Below are 20,976 nucleotides of genomic sequence, written 5' to 3'. Positions count from 1 at the left end.
AGCACAGTATCAGCAGTGGGACAGGCCCTGCACACCATGAGAAAGGAGTCAGAGCAGGGGCAGACAGGATAGAGAGGAAACCATTCTGTCCTATGAAGGGAAAAGATGTTCCACACACAGCCAAAAGGTACCAGAACCACATCAACAGTTCCCCAGATGACAGTTTTATTCCCTTATCCTAGAAATGAGAACAGGCCACTTGCAGGTTATCACCTCCTGGCCTCCCTGTAGCCACTGTTCCTTGGATTCAGCCACATTTATCCTACACCCCAAATAAACTGACATTAAGCCCATTCTTCTCACCCACCAAATGCTAGATTTTCTTCCCTGCTCTCACCTTCCATCTTCTCTCTGGAACTGGGTGAGCAGGACCATCTGATCCACAAGATTAACTTCACAGAATCATGGAACATCCTGAGTTGGAAGGGACCCATAGGTTGTACAAATACTTCTGGAGCTCTGGCAGCCTTGGAGCTGTGACCATTTCCTGGGGAGCCTGTTCAGTGCCCCAGCACCCTCTGGGGGAAGAACCTTTTCCTGATTTCCCACCTAACCCTCCCTGACACATCACCAGCTGTTCCCTCTGTATGCAAGTGAACTGTGAGGGGTGCTCTGGGATGCTGCTGCTCCTGCTGGGCACCCCACCTCAGTGCCAGCCCTGGATGTAACCCCCTCCCAGATGCTGCTGGGCATCCTCTGCCCACACTTGCAGTTCTCCTCCCTTGCTGACAAGCTCTCTTGTTCATTAACCTTGTTTTGCTTCTCTTCATCTCCCTTATTGCAGCTGGAGCCTTTCCAGCTCCCTCTCCTGGCTTGATGTCCCTGTCCCTTGCAGCCCTGTTTTGAGGGGATGTGTACCATGCTGCTCTTGTCTGTCTATCCCCAAGTCACAGCATCATCCCAACACCAGCAACTTCACACTGGCCTCTCCCAGGTGACATCCACACTGGGAGCTATTTTAACCTCTCCTTTCAGAATCCTCTGATAGCCCATGTCCAAATAAATTCATCTTGAAAAGATCAGGATTTTTCTTTCCAACAGACACCTTTTTCACTCCTCTCGGTCGGCCTTCATTTTCCCACATAAAGCTGTCAGTTCCCTGAAAATGTCAGCTCAAGGCTCGGCAGCCATCGAGAAACAGATCAAGTGGAATGAATCATTTGGAAAGCAAAGAACAGAACAGAAAAATCTGTGATTCATCCACACCTTGGGTACTGTGGGCACTCGTGGTCCCTTCATCTCAAAAGGGGATATCAGAACTGAAACAGATTCTGAAAAGAGCACAACAGATGGTGGTAGACACACAGCATAATTAAAAGCACAATTACTGAGGCACAATGAAGTAGGCTCAGACTCGTTAGTGTGCAAGAGAAAAGGCTCGTGGGGAAAAAGTCGGGGTGTGAAGTCATTATTGCTGTGAAGGGGGCTCGGCTCCTCACCTCCTCCTCCTCCTCCAAGCCAAGGGCTCAGGGCTGTGGATTAAGCTCAGAGCAGCACCCCAGGAGGTGCAGCCCACCCCCCTTCCCCGAGACCAGGAAATCCATCCTCTACATCTGCTCCTGAAGCTGGCACAGACACTTTGCTTCAAGTGTCTCAGGAACAGAGCACAACCACATTCACCTCTACAATTCCCATTATCTCCTTAGTCAAACAATCCTCTTTTCTCTATCATATTAGGAAAAAGCTCATCCCAGTGTTCTCAGGAGTAAGTTAATTATACCAGTGCTGAAGGCCTTTCCTTGCCTCTCCCCATCTGTCATCTTTCATTCATTACGAAGGAATGAGCCCCCACCTTCTATCAGCTCATAGCACCAGGCCACCCACCAGATTTCCAATGAAGCACTTCGTGCTTTTCTTTATTCATGCTTCGAGCAGGGAAAAACACCCAGAAAGCTCCTCACTTGTCTTCAAAACCTCCTTCTGCTGTGACTCTACAGCAAGTATGCCAGCACAGCACCAGGATCCCTTCACTGCTCCTCTGTTCACCTCCACCAGTCTCACACTTTGGCAGGAGCTCTCTGGGACAAGCCTCCTCCTTTTCCCTGGTGTAATTCCACACCACAAGGCTTGGTTTGCAGCTCTCTTGTAGAGGATCTAGCACAGGAGCTCCCCCACCTGCATCCATCACTGCTTCAGTATCTTCCTCTTCTGATCCATTTCTTCCAGAAGGACCATGGGAGGGACATTCAGGCCCCTCACTGTACTGGTCCCACTCTCTTCCTAGACTGGTTGAGCTGGGCCAAGGCATGCAGTGGTCTGGGCTGGCCCCAAGTCCTCTGGGGTCTGCAGGGAAGTAAAGGTCTTGGAGCCAGACTTGTGTGTGGAATTAGCTGGAATCCCTTCAAAAGCCTGTGACACTTCATCTCCTCAGCAAAACATCTGAGATGCTGCACATTTATTTACTATGATGTTCCAAGTTATAAAGTGCCTTTCTAAACCACCCTTAATAATGCTGGATGGGAGTCAGCATCATTCCTTCTACTCTTGGAAAAGCCCACAAAGAGGCTGGAGGATCTCTGGGAGGACAGGGGAAGCCTGGTGGGTGTTAAGTCAGTGATAAACTTGCTTTGAAAGCAGAACCTCTGTCAGCATAGAAAAGGGCCAAGATTTAGAAGATTTCACAATCATTACTGAGCACTGTACTCCAGGAAAACCCAATTATCCAGGACAGTGGCCCAGAGATGCAGAACAATCTCTGTCCTTGAAGACAAATAAAAGCTGACTGGAGGATGTCCAGACCAACTGGACCTCACTTCGAAGCTGGCTCTGGAGACTCCCTGAGTGTCCTTCCACCCCATTATCCTCTGACTGTGGAACTACACCTCCCTGACACCACAGGCAGGTCTCAGCTGCACAGGGAACCACAAAGCTCTTACAGTCAGCCCCAGAGCACTCCCTGGAGCTCTGCTCTCCTCCCTGGCTCCTTGGCATGAGATACCCACAGCACAGGATCTTCTGGCCCAGTCCCTGAGCTGGGTGCCTTTTATGCACAGGAAAATGGCTCCTGTCTTGACAGCATTCCCACAGTCTTGCAGATAAGCCAGAGGATGCCCCTGGAAAAACAGTCTGCAGGAAAACTGAAATGTTGGAGTGAAAGTCTGGCTGGTTTGCATTTGAATTCCAATAAAAATGCACTCAGACCAATGTTTGGCTCCAAAAACCCTTCCAGGTTTGAAAACAGTTCCTAAGAGCCTTGCTAAAGCAGTTTTTGGCAGTGGGGTGGTGTCTGCAGGAGAAACACCAGTTCCCACTGACAGACACAGGATGGAACTGCCCCTCCCTTACACCCAGACACACCTCAGGACTGGCATCCTGTTGATCCAAAAGAATGGATTTTACACCTTCACCTGGGGATCATAATGGAAAACAAGGGGTTATAAAGCCACTTTATAACCTGGAACATCACAGTAAATAAATGTGCAGCATCTCAGATGTTCTGCTGAAGAGATGAGGCATTGTGGGCTTTTGATAAGATTCCAACTAATTCCACATACAAATCTGGCTCCAAGACCTTTACTTGCAAGTAGACTGTTACTAAGCCCTCACACCAAAAGGCAGAATGCAGTGACTGATTGCATTCCTCCTGGCCAGGATTTTCTCTGGCCTCTTCTCCCTTGATGCAAAGTTTGGCCCCCCTTAAGAGTGCAGCACAAGGAGAGACCATACTGCAAGACAAGGGTTGAAGGATGTTGGGTTTTGCTGCTTGCAGGTGTTTTCAGGGACCTGCTTTGAACTGAGATCACTTGGATTTGCTTGGACATTTGTAGCCCCACACCCCCAAGACTGTGCAGTAGCACAGGGAGAGTAGTTCTGCCACCAGGGAGCTCAGCCCTGAAGTCTGTGTTCAGGGCTATGTATTCCAGGACTGGCACGAAAACAGGGACGAGCAGAGGCAGCATCACAAGGGGAAACATGAGAGACTTCCCTTGGAATAATCCCATCCATGGAGAGAGGTTCAAGCAGCCATAGGCTCTTCCAGATTATACCTTCCAAATCCCTGGGATAAGTCAGAAAGAGGCTAAGTTGTTGTTTCCGCTGCCTGACTCTGGAAACTACACCCAGTAACACTTTACAGAGATGGTTCAGCACTGGCCTTGCTCCTGTTCCCCACAAAGGCAATAAAAGGGTGTGCTGGCAGCTCAGAGAATCCCCCATGGCATGTTCAGTTGTGGCTGGTGTCTTTAAAATAATCAGTGCATCCTCCAAAACACTGCCTGCATTCCCTGCTCCTGAAAACTGCCTGCTGGAAGTGCTAATGTGCTGTTAGACTCTGCATGATGATTATAGATGATAAACATAATTATTTTGGGTCCTGATTGCCTCTACTGTCTCCTTTCTGTTGCTGATGTGTAAAGCAATCTGTGTTATCAGTTTTATGGGCAAAGTGTGGAGGTACAGATTTATTCCTGAAGCCAAACCTTCAGGGAACACCCCCACTCCCCACCCCCAACCCCATCCTGAGGCACAGAGCTGTGCTGTGACAGATTCCTGCCTCTTGGAACCTGAAGGCTGCCCAGCCAAGGTCAGAGAGTGATGGAGGTGGGTTTCCTCATCCAGCTGTAAATCCCAAGTGGAGGAAAGCACTGGTGATGGAGTGGGAGTGATTTCACTGACCTCTGTCCAAAGCAGAGCTGTCAGGCAGGTACCACACAACTCAGGATTCCATGGAGATGAAGAAAATTAAGTCTCCTAAAGCAGCACATGGTCCATCCAACCTGTGGGTACCGTGTGTGAAGCTGGGGGTGGGGGAGCCCTTCAGATTAGGACCAGCAGATGCCTCGAGTTGGGATCCAGAGCACAAACCTCTGACTTTTGTTTCAAACCCCCGACTAATCCATCCTCCAAAAGAGTGCAATTGCTTCCCAGCCATGGGAATAAAGACAGCACTGCTAAGCCCTATGGGGAGGATGTCACTGTCCCTTATAGAAGAGAGTGAGAGACAGGAGACACATGCTGTGACAGCTGTAGGGATCTGCACAGGAGAAATAACCAAAGGAAAGCCCACTCTTTGTGTTCCATCATCTTCTCTTTACTGTCATTTTATCCTGTTTGTAGCCTTGGGTGAACTCCCTCTTCTGCTATCCTTGCCACAGTCCTGAGAGAGATGGAAATGGCAAGGTCTGGACAGCCTGCACAGCACCATAAACTTTCCTGCCAGTGCAGGAGGCAAGGGGTTACTGGAGAAGGCTGAGGGGCAGAAGGAACAGTGGGATTGGCAGATTTCAAGCTCCCCAAGCAGCCCTGCTTCCCTCCACACCAACCCCATCATGACCTGGCTCCATAGAGACAGCCACTGCCTGGAAAACAACCCACTCTTTAAACTTTATTATTAAATAAATAAATCCAGCCAGCTATTACAAGGCCCTGCAGCCAGAGCAGCCAAGAAAAGGATTGGAGAGGCCAGAAAAGCTCCAGTGAGAGCAGGTAACCAGAGACTTGTTTAGCACAGAGCAGAGACAAGGCTCCTCACACGAGCAGCCTGCAGCCCCACGAGCATTCCCCCTGGCCTGGTCTGGCTGTGCAGGGTATTTACACGTACAGGCAGGGCGACGCCGAGCCCTGGCTGCTCAACAATCGACTTTTATTCTCTGCAGACCAGCAAAGCCAAGATTTCAGTAAACACAACCCCAAAAATGCGCCTGCAGATTGGGTAGAGCAGAGCCTGTGCTCTGCCTGCCAAACTACAAAGGCCTGCTCCAGTGAGTGGTTTCACGGTGAGGCTGCTGTGGGGAGGAAGGGTTTGCAGTGGGCAGGGGAGGGAACAGGGCTCCAGGAGATCCGGGTCCCACCCCTGGCTCTAGGAATCGGGAAAGCTCTGACTGCAGGAAATCTCAGGCACACTCAGGAGCCACTGTCCCTCCACCCATCACTCCTTGCTGAGGCACAGAACACTGCTCTGAGGGGAGGCTGATAACACTGCCTGACCTTGCAGGGGTGTTGCTGTGCTGCGTGATTGATGCCTGAAAGGCTGTCACAGCTCTCTGCATTAAAATCTCTCTGGAAGGCACTGGGAGACTGCACATATGGGTGCAGACACGTGAGAGGGAGACATGCAGCTCACACACACTCTGCTCCCCTCCCTGCCTGCAAATCCCCACACAGACTTGCTGAGCCTACTACTCCTGCATTTCAATATTTCAAGATGGACCTGCAGAAAACCTGGGGTTTAGAGCAGAGCAGCCAACACTCAGCTCAAAGCTGCCCTCACAAACCCAGCCTGCTGCTCGGGCTGCCCAGGCTCAGCCCCAGCTCTTTGCTTTTACTCACAAAACCAGGCCAGTGGGGAGCCTGAGCCCATGGCAGACACAGCCCAGCTGTGCTCAGTTTGGCCAGGCTGGAACCTGGGACCTCCTCTGGCCCTCCATGCCTTTCATAGGTTGCTTAGCCCATCTTTCACCTCATTAATGAAGACACTAAAAAGGCTGGACAGAGCCCTGATCCCTGTGGCATGCCTTTGGCAAAGTACCTCCTTGACCAGCTCCCATCACCTCCTCCATAGGAAGGGCCTTGCCTGGAGGTGTGCAGAGCTCCTAGAGCAGCTCCTTTGCCCCTGGGGAGAACCCACCAGCTGCACCAACAGTTTCTATAACAAATACAAAAGGAAGCAGGAAGGAACATCACACTCTCACAGGATGGCTCTGTATTGAGCAGCTGTGCTGGGCTTGGCTCTACAGTATTATCATCCAACTTTTAGGCTCCCTTCTTGTCCTAAAAAGGTCTGGACACTGTTAACTTTTCTAAATCTTCTCTTACCTTATTGGCTGTGTTTCAGATATAGGTGGCATGAGTCAATCACAGAGGACCAGTTTAAAATATTGTAAGCTACTTCCCTCAAGTGGAGGGAATAAAAATCACTCAACTATGTGTCACAGGCTCTGTGGGTACCTCAGGTAGGAGGAAGATAATGAGAGATGGACACCTGCACGAGGTAGAACCTACCAATCTGTCTGAAAGGTGTTAGGAGAATAGAAACATTGCCAGTGATAGTGCAGAATAAACTTTCCCACTGCACAGACCTCAGGGCACATGAGGGGCACTCTTTGTGTCAGATTCCAAAGGGGCAGGTGCTCTGAGAGCCCAGCAAGTTCCCACGTGGACAGCTCATCTACATCATGCCTGGGTTCTGGGAACATGCTGAATGCAAGCTGAGATGAGTGACAAGTGCTCCTACACAGCATTTCAGCACAAATGGAAGAGACTGCTTAGAAGCAGCTTGGGGGATGAAAGACCTGAGTCCTGTGGAACAAAGCTTTCCTGCCTCCCAGAGCTGGGGCAGGATGGGATGGAGGGAACCAGGCCCAGCTGAGGGAACTGGCAGAACTGGTGGTGGGGCTTGCACTCACCCCGAGGCTCTGTCTCATCTCATGCTCGCTGTTTTCCTCAGAGAAGCCAATGAAACACGAACAAAGAATCCCCATTTCACTGGAGTTCTACAGCAGTGGAGAAAGCAGCCCAGCTCCAGCCTCTTCCTTGTGCTGTGAGCAGGAGGATGTTTCATCTCCTGCAATGGAAAGAGATAAGAGAGGTTTAGCACGAGGCAGGATTTGTTTCTGATCAGTCCGACAAAGGGACACACAACCCGTTTATTACTGGAAATTAATTGTGCCATCAATGCAGACGCCTGCAATTACTTCTGTTAAATATTATCTTTAATTAACTGTAAAATATATAATTAATAAACTTGCCCCCTCATTTTTGTTAAGTTTCACTGCTAAGACCTTATTACTGAAATAAATCTTCCTAGCAGCACACGTTGACAGAACAGAGGAGGGTGCACGCCTCTAGCACAGTATAATTTCCGTATGGGAAGTGGAATTAGGAGGGAGGAATAATCACCTCTCTTCGTGGCTAGGACTGTAGAGACACCCCACTCTGCCACCAGTTGTTTCAGCTTGTGCTGCTTGGAAGCAGGCACGGAGAATCTGCTTTGGCTGGCAGGGATGGCTCGCTCTGAAAGCTGTCGGGCAGAGGCACGCTTGTCTTTCAAGCCTGAAGAAACAAAAAATAAATTTCCTTTTCTGATTTACAGTCCATTAAAGAAGTTTTCTGACTGTAAAGCTGCACAGAAAGACCTCGGTGGTTAGGTTGGTTCTTTTAGAAGCCCTGTGTTGTTCCAGCTCTCAGTGCTGTGCTAGACCTGCACGACTGATTTGCTTCCCATGTACATCACAACTGTTTGGATTCAGGAAGGTTTGTGGATGGCTCTAAAACCATCCCAATTAGAAACCCTTCAAAAACGTTGCTGAAATTTGACTCCAAGCATAAAATTCCCCTTAGACTTTGTCTCCACTTGTGATCTTTACCTCAAGTTCGTTGATTGCCAGATCAACCAGGGGTAATTAAAATATTTCCAAAGGCTGTTCTGGGCAACACTTTTTACCTTGCTGCAGGTGACAAATGTTTGTGGTTTGCCTGAGGCTGGCGTTCCCTCCTGCCTGAGCTGAGCATGCCAAACCCAGAGGAATGCCTGCTCCATCACCATCCTCCCTGCCTGGGTCAGGTGGCACAGGGACCCAGGGACTGCTGGCACGAGGGAGGAGTGTACAAGCACAGAGATCCAGCTCCTGGGTATGGAGAGACATAAAGAGGCACACAGGAGGAGAAGGGCTGTATGTTTTTTAAGGAAACCCTACGATTTCCCTGTTTTTGGAGGTACCTGAATGGCCCCAGCAGAGCCCACAGGTTGCAGAGCCATTTGCCCACAGCCCAGCAGTGTCAGTGCAGGTGAACTCCAGAAACAGAACCACAGAACCACTGAGGCTGGGAAAGACCTCTGTGATCACCAAGTCCAGTGCTCCACCCAGCACCACCACCACAGTCTCCACTAAACCATGTCCTCAAGGGCCACATGCACTTATTTTTTGAACACTTCCAGGGATGGTGGCTCCACTACTTTCCTGTTCCAATGCCTGGCCATCCTTTCTGTGGAGAAATTTTTCTTAATACCGGGTCTAAACCTCCCTTGGCACAATTTTCCCTTCAAGGACCTGGTTTGGTCCCATTTGGAGCTAGTTCACAGAATCATTGAGGTTGGAAAGCCTTCCAAGACAATCAAGTCCCGCTTATGACTGATCCCTACCTTGTCACCAGCCCAGAGCACTGAACCCCATGTCCAGGCATTCCTTGGACACCTCCAGGGATGGGGACCCTACCATCTCCCTGGTCAGCCCATTCCAATGTCTGAGCAATCTTTCCACGAAGAAATTCCTTCTGATGTCCAACCTGAAGCTCTCCTGGCACAGCCTGAGGCCTTTTCCTCTTGTCCTTAGTAGAAAAGGAGGAGGGTTCTCACCTTAACCACTATACTGAAGTTCTGGCAATGAGATGAACTTGGGGACATGGAGGGTGTCAGTTCCTGGCCATCCACTACCACTTCCACCCCATTTTGTAGCTGTGGGCAGACTAAAAAGGGCTCTGTGGGTTGTGAGTGCTGGAAATGCACAATCCCTGATAACAGAGCAGGTCCTGTCTCAAAAAACCATACTGGAGACCCTCACCCTGCTACAGCCCTGAGTCTAAAGAAAGGGCTCCATTCTCCACTTCATTTAACTACCACATAAAAATGGTGTTGGACAAATGTTAAAACAGCCAGCCAATTTGATTACACAAAAAATTTAGAGTCAGCAAATTATCTAGTGAAATGATGCATATAGAAATGTTAATTCAACAGCAACTGAAACCTTCCACATCCCTTAACATCTAAAGATGATAATTCTACACAAAGAAAAGAGAGGGCTGAGTGCCCTGTCCTTGCTGGAGAAATTAAGGGAATATTCTAGCTCTCACCTACACTGTACCCTATATGCAGTGATATAAATAACACGGGATGAGGGAAAGTTTAGAAGTGGGTTTGGGCTGGAAGCTCTGAAATTATATTATTTGCCATGGCTTTCCTGGGGGAAAGGCTCCTGTATCAGCCCATTCCCACCATGTGCCTCTCTGCAGAATCTTTCTGTATAAAAGTCTAATTTTCCTGTTCTATACAAAGCATAAAGGCACTTTACTGTGACACACACACACACACACTCCCATCCTCAGGAGTGAGGACCCTTTGTGCCCATTCCCAGGCATTTCTTTCCTCAGGATCCCTGCTAGGTCAGACCAGAAACACTGGAGAAGGAGAATGGAAGAGTTAAGCAACTTAACTCTCTGGCTCTTGGGCCGCAGAAGGGGAGGGAGCAGGGAGGCAAAGCATCTGGCTTCCCTGCTTCCCTAACAGCCTGGCGGGAAGGCTGCTGTCAATTCTGCCTTCTGCCTTGTTGGAAGAAAGTAGAAGTGACAAGAGGCCCTCCAGGCAGGCAGCCAGGAACCAGAAATTCAATTGTGCTACCTCCTGAAACTGGACCTTTTTTTGGAGACCCTTTCCCTGAAATTGTTTTGACTTTTAAAAAAAAGGACTGTCATCGCAGTTCAGGGCCAATTCATCACCCCTGGTCTCCTGGCTCCCATTGCCTCCATGCAAGCAGATTTGCACAAAAGGATTTTCCATTTTCTGGGCTGCTCTACAACCAGCCTCACCCACAATAAATACACAGACACATAAATATGCACACACACACACAAACACTGTTATTTATAGGTACAGGCTCTGCCACAGACAGACGCACGCCCGGGTGTTTTCCTTCACTGGGTAACACGAGGGCTGGAAGCACTATGGCAGCTGAATTTACTCCACACTCACAGCTTAGGAAGCACAGTGTGGGCCATACGGTCTGTCCCAGGGGCTTAGACCAACTGGTTATTGGCTGGTGCTGTTGTTCCTCTAACAAGCCCTCGGATATATGGCAGGGGCTGCAGAGAAATGCAGCTGGAGGAGCCTCTCCCTGTCAGCAGCAATCTGTCACTGCGCCTTTGCACCGCCCCGTGCAGCACAAAAGCTGCACCACAGTGTCAGCACAAAGGTCAGGCTGCAGGTAGGCTGGGGGGGTTCTTCATTTCTGGGAACGTGCAGCCAGCTTGAGGCACCGTCTGGATGCTGCAGCAGGAATCTCAGCCTCACAGATGCCTGGCTATAATTTAAAACAGGCAGCATTTCCATTACAAACCCCATTTTTCCCTGTGGATTTATACCTCAGCTATTCAGCTCCACTTTGGGGTGGACCTTCTTCACATTTTTCCTGCACAACATTTAAATCCAGCTCAGCCTCTGTTGGTCGTGAGATGGAGAAGGAAATTACGTATGCACACAAACACTCATGAGCACACACAAAAAGCTTACACAAACGTATGCCTGCAGAGAGATCTGTCACAAAAAAACAGACCAGCCAATGCAAATAAGCTCGATTTTAAGAGTGAATTAATTTGACTTGATTATTCTAAATTATTAACAAGTTCCAGCAACCTTAGAATGCAATAACCACACTCGAGCTTTCATCTAGGTTAAATGGAAACAGATAACTTACACTGATAGAGATGATATCAGTATAAATCTGTGACAACAAAGTTGGAGGCACAAACCTGACCCACTCAGAGCCCCTCTCCTTGCAGCAGTGTGTTAACTCCTGGATGCTTCCCCTCCCCTGAAATGTTCCAGTGCAATGAATCATCCCTGACAGAGCCAGAACCCCCTTGTTTCCCTGGCTGCCAGGGGAAACCTGACCTGCACAACACTCCTGTCTGTTTATGACTTGCTCTGCCTTTAGAAACCACATTTTGTTAGGTTTTTTTAAACTCTCTATCAATTCTACTTTGATGTAGTCCAATAAAGCACATTGACAGAGGCAATTTATGTTGGCTGGTGCCTCCAGTTCCCAGAAAGCCTTCCTGGCATACGAAGAGGGGTTAAGCACCTGGCAAGTACTATACAGGTTATGCAGTTATCCCAGATTGCCAGGTTCATTCAATGCAAACCCAGGCCTGAGATGAGGAACGACCTCCTGTTCCTCCCACTCCCAAGCAGAAATAGGTATGCTTCTCTCTAGGATCACTTCCTCACACCACATAGAAACATTAGGAAATGTGACAAGGATTTTCTCAGTCTTAAAAGGAAAAAGCTGAAAGTGGCCACTGGAAGGAGATGAGCATTTTCTTACTTCTGATGGCACAGAAACCAATCTTGGAGCACCAGAGTACCAGCAGGGCTCAAGCACCTGGAAACTGTAAGATGTTCCTATTCACATTTCTGCACAGGTGTGCAAATGCAAATTGTTCCAGTGCTACAAAGATCTTGATGAGGCAGTTGGGAATACCATGGATTTATCCAGTCAGCTGGAGATGTTGCTGGTATCCACATGCTATGCTGTATTCCCTCTTCCTTTCCTGGTTTCACACCCAGACCTTGCTCCTGAGGCTGGGGAAGCACTGAGCAAGAGCATCACTCACGGAAGACATTTGTAGATGTTCAGGTGGCTCCTAAAAGCCACCTAACAGTGTCCTTGCCTCTTGCTAAGAGGGCAGAGGAGCAGAGCTGAGAGCTGCAGGGAGTGGAAAACTCAGCTCAATTTAGCCACAGGGCAGTTTAAAGTGCCTGTTGCATTTTTTATCTAAGTACAGCAAATCCCTCACTAAGCACCAGCTCGGTGGCCATAACTCCTGGAATGCTAAGTGGGGAGCAGGTACTGGACAGGCTGTGCAGCAGGCAGAGCAGGGAGCAGCTGGAGAGGGGCACTGTCCTTCCAGAGAGGCAATACCACCTGTCAGCAGCACCCGAGGCATCCAACCATGCTGGATTCTCATCCATCCAAAGCTTCCTGCAGTCATCAAGCAGGGATAGGGTTTCACTCCTCACAGTGGGAGCTCCAGGAAAGGGAAGTCTCTCTCCAGAGATGGAGATGGGTGGGGAACAGAGAGGCCGCAGTCGTGACACTGCAGCGATGGCCATTGGGGACCTCCTGTGCCAACGGGACACTTGGGTGCTGAAAATGCAGCTCAGCACTTACAAAAGGAAAAGAACGCAAAGAAAACATGGCCTTAAAACCCACCTGGACCTGTTGCCTCTGTGCCAGGCTCCCAGGGAGCCCTTGCTGCAAGAAGGAGAACAAGGCACATTAATTTGCCATGAGGCTGCAAGCATCTAACTTAGGGCTCTTCATTTACCAGTGGAAGAGCTGCAGAGCCTCCTGTCTCCTCACAGAGAGCCCTGCCCAGCATCAACAGGAGGTTTCCTCATCCATCCATCCATCCTGAGCTCCATGGGCAGCTGGCAGTGCCCAGGGCTGAGGATGGATGGCTGAGCGTGGCAGCCAGGCTGGAGCACAGGCAGACAGGAAAAGGGAGAGGAGCTGCAGCAGCCCTGGGCGAGGCCTGATGGACACAGGGGTCTGCACCGTGACCCCCAGCATGTGGCTGCTCCAGGATCCCCAGCAGCTCCCATATGGCAGCTCCTGAGTGCTCAGGACCACATGGCACTCGCTGGCATCCTACCCAGGAGTTATGAAGCCATCACTCACTCAGGCTATCCCCACACAGTGCCAGAAAGGCCTCAGAGCACTGCCTGCCCTCACCTGATTGGCATTTTTGGATGCCAACACTATTACTGAGAGGCAGTTCATTACTATTACTGAGAGGCAGTTTTGGAGCTTTGGGATCTACTGAGGAGAATGAGGCCAAACTCCCAGCCTTTCTGCCTTCCCACTTCTGCCCTGCTTTCTCTTTTCTGGAAAGTCTTCCCATGCTAAGTATAGCTCCTAACAGGTGCATGACCAAAGAGGACTGTCAGGGATGCAGCTGTTCCCACAGAGGCCTGGATCCATCTCCATCTGTCTCACTGGAGCTGTCCATGCTGCCCAGCCGAGCTCTCTGGACACAGGATGGGGGAGCATCAGGGATGCAGGCAGGAAATACACATACACACACAGGGAGGAGGATTATGCCAGGGAATGCTGCAAACAAAGCCTCTGACATCAAGCTAATGCATCCTTTGAGGCTTTAAAGACCCCTTGGCACACACAGGCAGGCTGCCAGCTAACTCATCTCTCTTCCTTGCCATGCTACCAGCCTGATGCCAAGGTCAAGCTTTAAAGGAAAGCTGGCTGCTCTGTAATCCCCTGTGCCTCATTTGGGGATGCCACTAAACTTGTAAGGATCAGTGACAGAAAAATATTTGACTGGGGCCAAGGCCAGTGTGATGCCTGAAGTGGTTCCCTTGCCCAGCCAGCTGCCAGTCCTGGCTCCCATCCTGCTAGCCCCACACCATCCCCTTCCAGCTGGGAACCAGTGCTGGGGCTGCAGGTGATGTAAGGCAGTGACACAGCCAGCTGGGATCCCTGTAACACCCCAGAGTGGGCAGTGGACATAGGGAGGCACCTCCACGTGCACAGTGCTGACAAGGTGTCCCAGGTTTGTAGTGGACAGGTGCTGGGGTGACCCTCCTGGGCTCATCACTGTGCAGGGGATATGAAAATATGAGCAACAGGGATAAGTGACAACCCTGCTCACAAAGTAAAGGTGCTTCCTGCCCCTAAGGTGTCCTGGAATAATTCCAGGCTGATAGGACATGAGGAAATAGACATTTTGCAACAGTCTACCGGGTGTTGCAGCAGGAGCAGCTGATCTTGTTCACAAATCTGGCTCCTGGACATGTGCTGTGCTAAGAGGCTAGCTTGGCTTAATGGGAGAGTGATGAAAACCATCTGCAGGGAATAGGATGGCACCATGACATCAGCACCACTGGAAGAACAAAGGAGGAGGTTTCTGCAGTCACATTGGGCCACCACAGAACATGCTCCAGACTGTGCTTTGGCCACAGAGTCTGAACTTGGGGAACCCAGAGCCCAACTCCCTGCTCAAGCTGCAGGAAACTGAGCCACAACCAGCCCTCAAAACTGCCTGGGGCTCAGAGAAGGGGTGGAAGGGGCTGGGTGAGATGGATGTGTATAAATCCTTAGCAGAGGGAAAGCCCATTCTCCTCTTTAATTCTCTGTTGAAATGAATTTTAAAATGAAACCACACTGCTGATAGCAATCCAGTCACACCCTCTCAAAGGAAGAATGTGTATCCTGGGATCTGGGGTGACTTTCTTTCATCCTTTCACAACAACTCTTTTCAGGCAGAAGTGCTGACTGAAGCTCTCTGGGTCTCCAAAGACCATTCCATCAGCTCGGTGCTGCTGGGGCTGCCAGGCTGAGTTATCACAGGTCCTGCCCTCCCCTGCCATCAATACCTGCTCACCAAGGGAGCCCTGGCCAGCCCAGGCAGAGAAGGGCAACCCTGAGCTGCAGGAGTCTCCCACAGTAAGGAAGGAGGCATCAAAGGGAAAAAAGAGGAAAATAAATATACCCCAGGCATCTCTGGAGAGTCTTAATGAAGTTCAGACAGCCCCAGGAAAGGAATGAATTACTGGGAGTCACAAACTTTCTAGCTCACATTCCCCGAGGAGCTCCAGCCACAGCTCATGGCCAGCCCCGTGTCCCACAGCACTGTGTCTCACAATCTGGGGTCTCTTTCTGTCCCAGTCCAACCCCTTCCTGCCAGGCAAAGGGTCACACTCCTGTCCTGCTGTCACCTAGGTGACTGTGCCAGGTAACACCTGTAAATCATCTTTCTACCAAAACAGAAGCAACACCCAGCACTTCAGCAGCACAGCTGGAACATCTGCAGCGTTATGCAATCCTCCACCTGCTCAGACATGGGGCTGAGAAAGGGTTTTCTGCTGAAAAACACAAGACATGGGTAAAATTCTCTTTGCTTTTAGTTTTAATCCCAGACCTCGAGTGTCTTAGCCCCAGGACTTGTGCCAGCACCCCAGCAATGAGCACAGCCACCCCCTGAACACTCCAGAACTGAACAGGATCAGTGACCAAACATGGGAGCAGGGCTTTGCCCCTGGCCTGGAACACGCAGCACCACAAACCCAGCTCAGGGATCTGAGCAGCCTTGGTCAAACCTCCTGCCTGCATTTTACCATCCAAACAACAATCCAGGGGGGAGGGTGGCGGGGTGGGGTCTCATGTGCTCCATGGATTAGAACTGGTGAATTAAGAACCTATGAAGATATTATCCAGGATCAGCCTCGAGAGCCCCAAAACACCCAGAGCCATAACTTTACTACAAAGCCTTCAGAAAGAGGGTGTTCTTCAGTCCCCAGCTCCTGGGGCCCTGTGTCTGCATGCAAAATTCCACCTTTGTTACTGCAAAAATGGCATTCTGGGCTCCCACAGCTGAAGAGTCTGAGAATGCAGCTAAAGGATTAAACCCCTCCTCCCCGGACCTACAGTAAATAAAGAGAGTTAAAGCAGTTCTGCAAACTAGAAGGATTTGAAGCCAATTTTGTGACTGTATCAGGCAGTTCTGGCATTCTTTGTTCAGAATAAAGAGGGATTGACCAGAGAACTGGGATGGCTCCCTTCAATGTGGAGATTTTGGAGGTGGAAGGGCTGGCAAAGAGGAGGCAGAGGGAATAGGAGCAGATATTTGAGAGACATTTACAAATGGATTTCTCAGCCAAAATTTCCCCTCAGTTACGCCTGCATATCTCTGCAAACACACCTGGCCTCTGCACTGTGGGTTGAGGACAATTTAACCTGGAGTCTGAACAATGGGATTAAGCACTAGATCAGCAGAAAAATGGTTGCAGATAGCTACGATTGCTATTGGAGAGTGATTGTTTCCCTGAGCCACATTGTGTAAGTGTCGGCGCCTTTGTGAGATTTAATGTTCCAATTATCCCAGGCAGTGTCACCTCCTCCTCCTCCTTGTGCATGCCCAGACCTGCTCTCCTGCCTCCATTCCCCTCTCCTGTTCTGCCAGCATGCAAACTCAACTTTGCTGCTCATTCATGGGTAGTCCTCGACTAAACTTCTCCCATGCCTAGGGATGGGGGGCTGGGGATGCCAGACCAGTGAAAGAAGTGGTCTCTGGGATGGGCATCTCATCCTAAAGGTGGCTATTTGGGAGCTGGTCTTCTAACATGGGTGAAAATCTAAGTTTTTACTTAATTAGCAAAAATCTAATGAAGAAAATCTCATGTCAAGCTCCTCTCCCAAACGTCACAGTGAGCCACCATCCTGGCCTCCAGCAGCTCCAGCCTCTGTCACACAGCACCTGCTCAGCATCCCAGCAGCTCCACCTGGCACTCACAGCAAGAGCCCTGGCTGGGATGTCCAAGGAGAGGATTGAGAGGACCCTGCCAGACTACAAAGTGCTTCTATCACCCAAAGATTGAGGTTACACCCAGCCATAGATCAACCAGTCTCCAATTAGCCCCACAATCCCTCTCTGGGAATACCCACTAAATACCCCATAGGCAAAGAAACCTACCTTTGGTACATGGTTGCTTGTAGAGCAACACCTGAGCCAAAAGGCCATAGAGCCATGGCAATGGGCAGTGCTGCTCCTCCCCACCACGGAGGGGTCAGGCCACAGGGAATGGCTGGGTTGGAAGGGATCTTAGAGCTCATCCAGTTCCAGCCCTGCCAGGGGCAGGGACACCTTTCACAGCACCAGTTTGCTCCAAGCCCTATCCAGGTTGGCCTTGGATACTTTCAAATTAATTCCAGAGTTCAAGAAGGGGCAAGCACTGGCATGGGCAAAAGGGCAAAGCTCCTCTTCTGCTCTCTGAAGAGCAGCCTGCATCAGGTCATCCAAGATTATCAGTTCCTCACCAGGATATCAAAAAAGCACGAAAACAACCAGAATTAGAGAGTTTCACCACAGGATTGGACATCTTTGTGCACAGTAACAGCACCTGCAGAGACTCCAGCCCCAGGGACAATCAGAGCAGCTCCTGCCTCTCCTGCTCTGGGGTAGAAGCTGCAGCCACCTAGGGTCAGGGGGGAATCTCCCCTCACAGGGTAGTATTGCACAGTTATGAGCATTATGGGATTTTTATGTCTTGCTTTAAGGCATCCAGCTTGGCTTCTGATGGAGACAGTATACAGGGCTGGAAGTTCTATGGGTCTGTTCAGCTCAAACAGTTTTTATGTCCTAATACAAAATTCATGGTTCTCTCACTGAGACTCCATGAGGCAAAGCTGCCTGCTCCGGGCATTTCATCCAACTGGCAAAGCAAAAGTGGGGCTGAAAACTCATTCCTTCCCAATGCTCCTGGATGGAACATATTCCTCAGCCCCCACTCAGGCTCATTGACTCACCTACATCAGTACAGTCCCCCCAAACTCTCTGGAGCAACATGGTGATGCTGGACCCTGATGGGCTGCAGTTTGGAGCTCCCATGCTCGAGGGGTCCCTCAGCCTCCTGCTTCCTCTGCCAGGGATACCAGATGCACAAATCCCTGCAGCACCAGCTGCAATGCAGGTGGGTTGCAGGCACTTTAAACCTGACTGTGCCACCTCTTCAGGAGCCTCTCCTGCTGACTAAAGGGCTGCCTGTCAGGTTAGGCAGGAACAGCTGTCTCAAAAACTGTCTTTGAGTGTACACACAGAGGTTCCTTCTGATTGTATGGAACAACACCTCATTCATCATTCAGAGAGCCAGACAGAGCCACTCATCTTCACTCGATGACACCTTTTATCTACCAACACCTAGACTGACTCACAGCCAGCCTGTGAACCCAGCAGGATCTTTTTACCACACCAGGGGCAGGTTTTCCTGGTTCACATCCAGCACAGTGCTGGAGGCTGGAAGAATTCCTTGCTCCCACGAGGACTTTTTCAGAGTTTTTCTGAGCAGACACTGTGCTTCTAGTGACTGCAGCAGGCTGTTTGTGTGGAGTTGATTATTTTAGCAACCAAGTGGGAGCAGAGCTCTGCAATTGCTGTGTGTGTGGTGGACTTGTGGCTTGCCCTGAGGGGATCTATGGCACTGCTGGGAATTCTGAGCCCAGAGTCCTGACTCAGGTGTTCTGCAAAACCACAGGGCTCGCTGCTTCCAGACCCATCGTTGTGCTCCTGTGTCTCTGCTGGGGCCAGCACAGTGATGGAAAAGGCAGGATTTGAACTGCTGGGCCAAAGTAAGGAGAGATGTGAGCAGCAGTCATCCCCTACAGTGCAGCTCCAGAAGTCTCTTCCCTGTGGCTTTGTGTCCAGCTGTGAAACTGCAACAACTTCCACCATCCTCATCTTCCTACTTGCATCTGATCCTCTCCAACACATCTTCACCTTACTGAAGGCTGCCACAGAGCTCCTTTGCCTCCTCCGAGCCACTGCCATAAAGCAAATCATTGTGCACTGTTACATATGGGGGAGCTTTTTCATGCAGCTTAATTCAGTGGGAAAGAGGAGTAAAATCTTAGGTCCTGACTCTGAAATAGGGAATTTCTCTTGGTGGCCCTTAGACCTCCGTGACAAACTGACCACACAACAATGAAGCAGAGGACCAGAGCCCCTGGGCCCATCCTGTGACACCAAACACTCCTGCTGTGCCCCACTCTGATCACAGCACCATGCTGAACCCTTCCTTCACCCCCCAACTCTGTCTGTCTAGGGGAACAATGTCCTAATTCCTAGAGGGATGTTGACCAAATCATAAAGATGTAATGACATTGTCTGGGCTGACATGCTGATCAATGCCTTTCATGCAAAATTATGCTTTCTGCAACTAATAAATATTGATCCTTTTTGTTCCTGTGCAGCACTGCAATAAAGAGTGACTTAACTGTCTGCCAGCTCTGAGCTTTCACCATTGTTTTCCAGCCCCCAGCTCCCTGGCAGCATCCCTCTGCACTTCCTACTAACACGGATGCCAGTAGCTGATCCCAAGGAGGGCACAGCACGTCCATGAACATCCACCTCCCTCTGTTCTTCTGGCCTTTGAATGGTACTTACCTTACGGGGCTTCATGGGAAGCAGCAGAAAATAAATGGAATTGGAGGGAGGGCTGGAGAAGGGAAGCAGGGTCATGTCCTGGGTACATTTAGGATAATAAACAGGAGAAACCAGACCAAGTGCAGAACAAATAGAAACATTTACAACTGCTTGGCAGGGGAGTGTAAGTGCTAATGGGCATGGGCACGGACTCCTTAAATCAAAGCTCTGGGTTTGGCAGCCAGCATCTGCTGACAAACTTTGCTGGACACAGGGATGCATTCAGCCCTGAGGAAAGGCTGGGCTTCACGTGACAGCAAGTCCTGCTCTATTTGCTTCTCTTCTGGAGAGGGGTCAAGCAGGACCCTGCCCTTCACACCCACTTGGCTCCCTCCACTCCACACCACAGTGCCCGGCAGCCACGGCTCCAGCTGCTCCTGTAGGAACACACGACCCCAGAGTGATGTGATGGTACCCCTCGGGGTGGGTTCTGGGACCCTCTTTCCTCCAGGTCTCACTCCATGGCCTCTCCTTCTCCCATCTCCCCACCCCCAGCCGGAAGAGGAGCCTTTCCCATTCTCCCAGGAGTGCAGAGAAGGGAGCTGCACCAGAGAGCACAAGGTGTGAACTCAGAGCAGGGCTGCAAATGGATTGATGATGACAGGCAGAGGCCTGGCTTCAGTCACTGCTGCCTGGCAGCCAGGCACTGACTGGATTTGTGCACTGCACATATTTTGGGAGCACACTGCCTTCCTTTGCTGAAGGGATTGAAACCCATCATGAGCAGAGTTCAGCTGGAACAGTGAGCCATAAAGCAGGAAGGGCCAAAGGTCCACAGAGCCCTGTACAAGCTCAGTGAAATGTGTCCTGCTCCCTTCCCCATGCACACAGCAAAGTGCTGAGAAGGCTTTTAAGGCAAAAAAACTACACATAAATACACTGCCTCTGGATTACAGAGCTTAAAATATGATGGCATCTCCCCCAGATTGTGAATGGGCTCCCTGAAGAGCTCCTTCAGTTCTGAGACCCTACTTTCCCCATTCCCCTCCTGGGAGAATTGGAGAGGCAAAGGGCTGCTGTTCCAGCAGATTTGCAGGAGTGGGAGTTGAAGAATCAATGAAGCTCTGAAAGCCAGTGGGGAAAGTCATTCTGCACCTTCCTGACACCAGGAATAAATGATTCAGCGGGAAAGGGAAAAAAAAAATCCAACAACCCTCAAAGAGGCTGGAATTATCCTCTGGAGAGATATTTCATCTTGAGGAATTGTGTTTGCTGCAGTGTTCATCTTACTGAGCCACAGCAAGGCTTTAATATCCAGCAAAAGGTCAAACCTAA

The 20,976-nt window shown here is 50.1% G+C and overlaps 1 long non-coding RNA gene across 1 annotated transcript in view; it reads right to left on the bottom strand.

Annotated features, from left to right (window-relative positions):
• Nucleotides 1-11,571, bottom strand: part of LOC106861075 (uncharacterized) — a 62,416-nt gene extending 50,845 nt beyond the window's left edge. Inside the window, exons 1-3 of the long non-coding RNA XR_015806625.1 lie at nucleotides 11,458-11,571; nucleotides 7,837-7,989; nucleotides 7,344-7,501 (exon numbers count right to left, since the gene is read on the bottom strand). This is a non-coding gene — a long non-coding RNA (uncharacterized LOC106861075). The remainder of the gene's footprint in view (nucleotides 1-7,343; nucleotides 7,502-7,836; nucleotides 7,990-11,457) is intronic.
• Between the last annotated feature and the right edge of the window lie 9,405 nt (nucleotides 11,572-20,976).

The sequence above is a fragment of the Sturnus vulgaris genome, chromosome 13, assembly GCF_052056855.1.
Source record: "Sturnus vulgaris isolate bStuVul1 chromosome 13, bStuVul1.hap1, whole genome shotgun sequence".
In the NCBI taxonomy this organism is placed as follows: domain Eukaryota; kingdom Metazoa; phylum Chordata; class Aves; order Passeriformes; family Sturnidae; genus Sturnus; species Sturnus vulgaris.
Note: the sequence above shows the minus strand (reverse complement) of the source record. Positions and strands in the feature narration are given on the sequence as shown.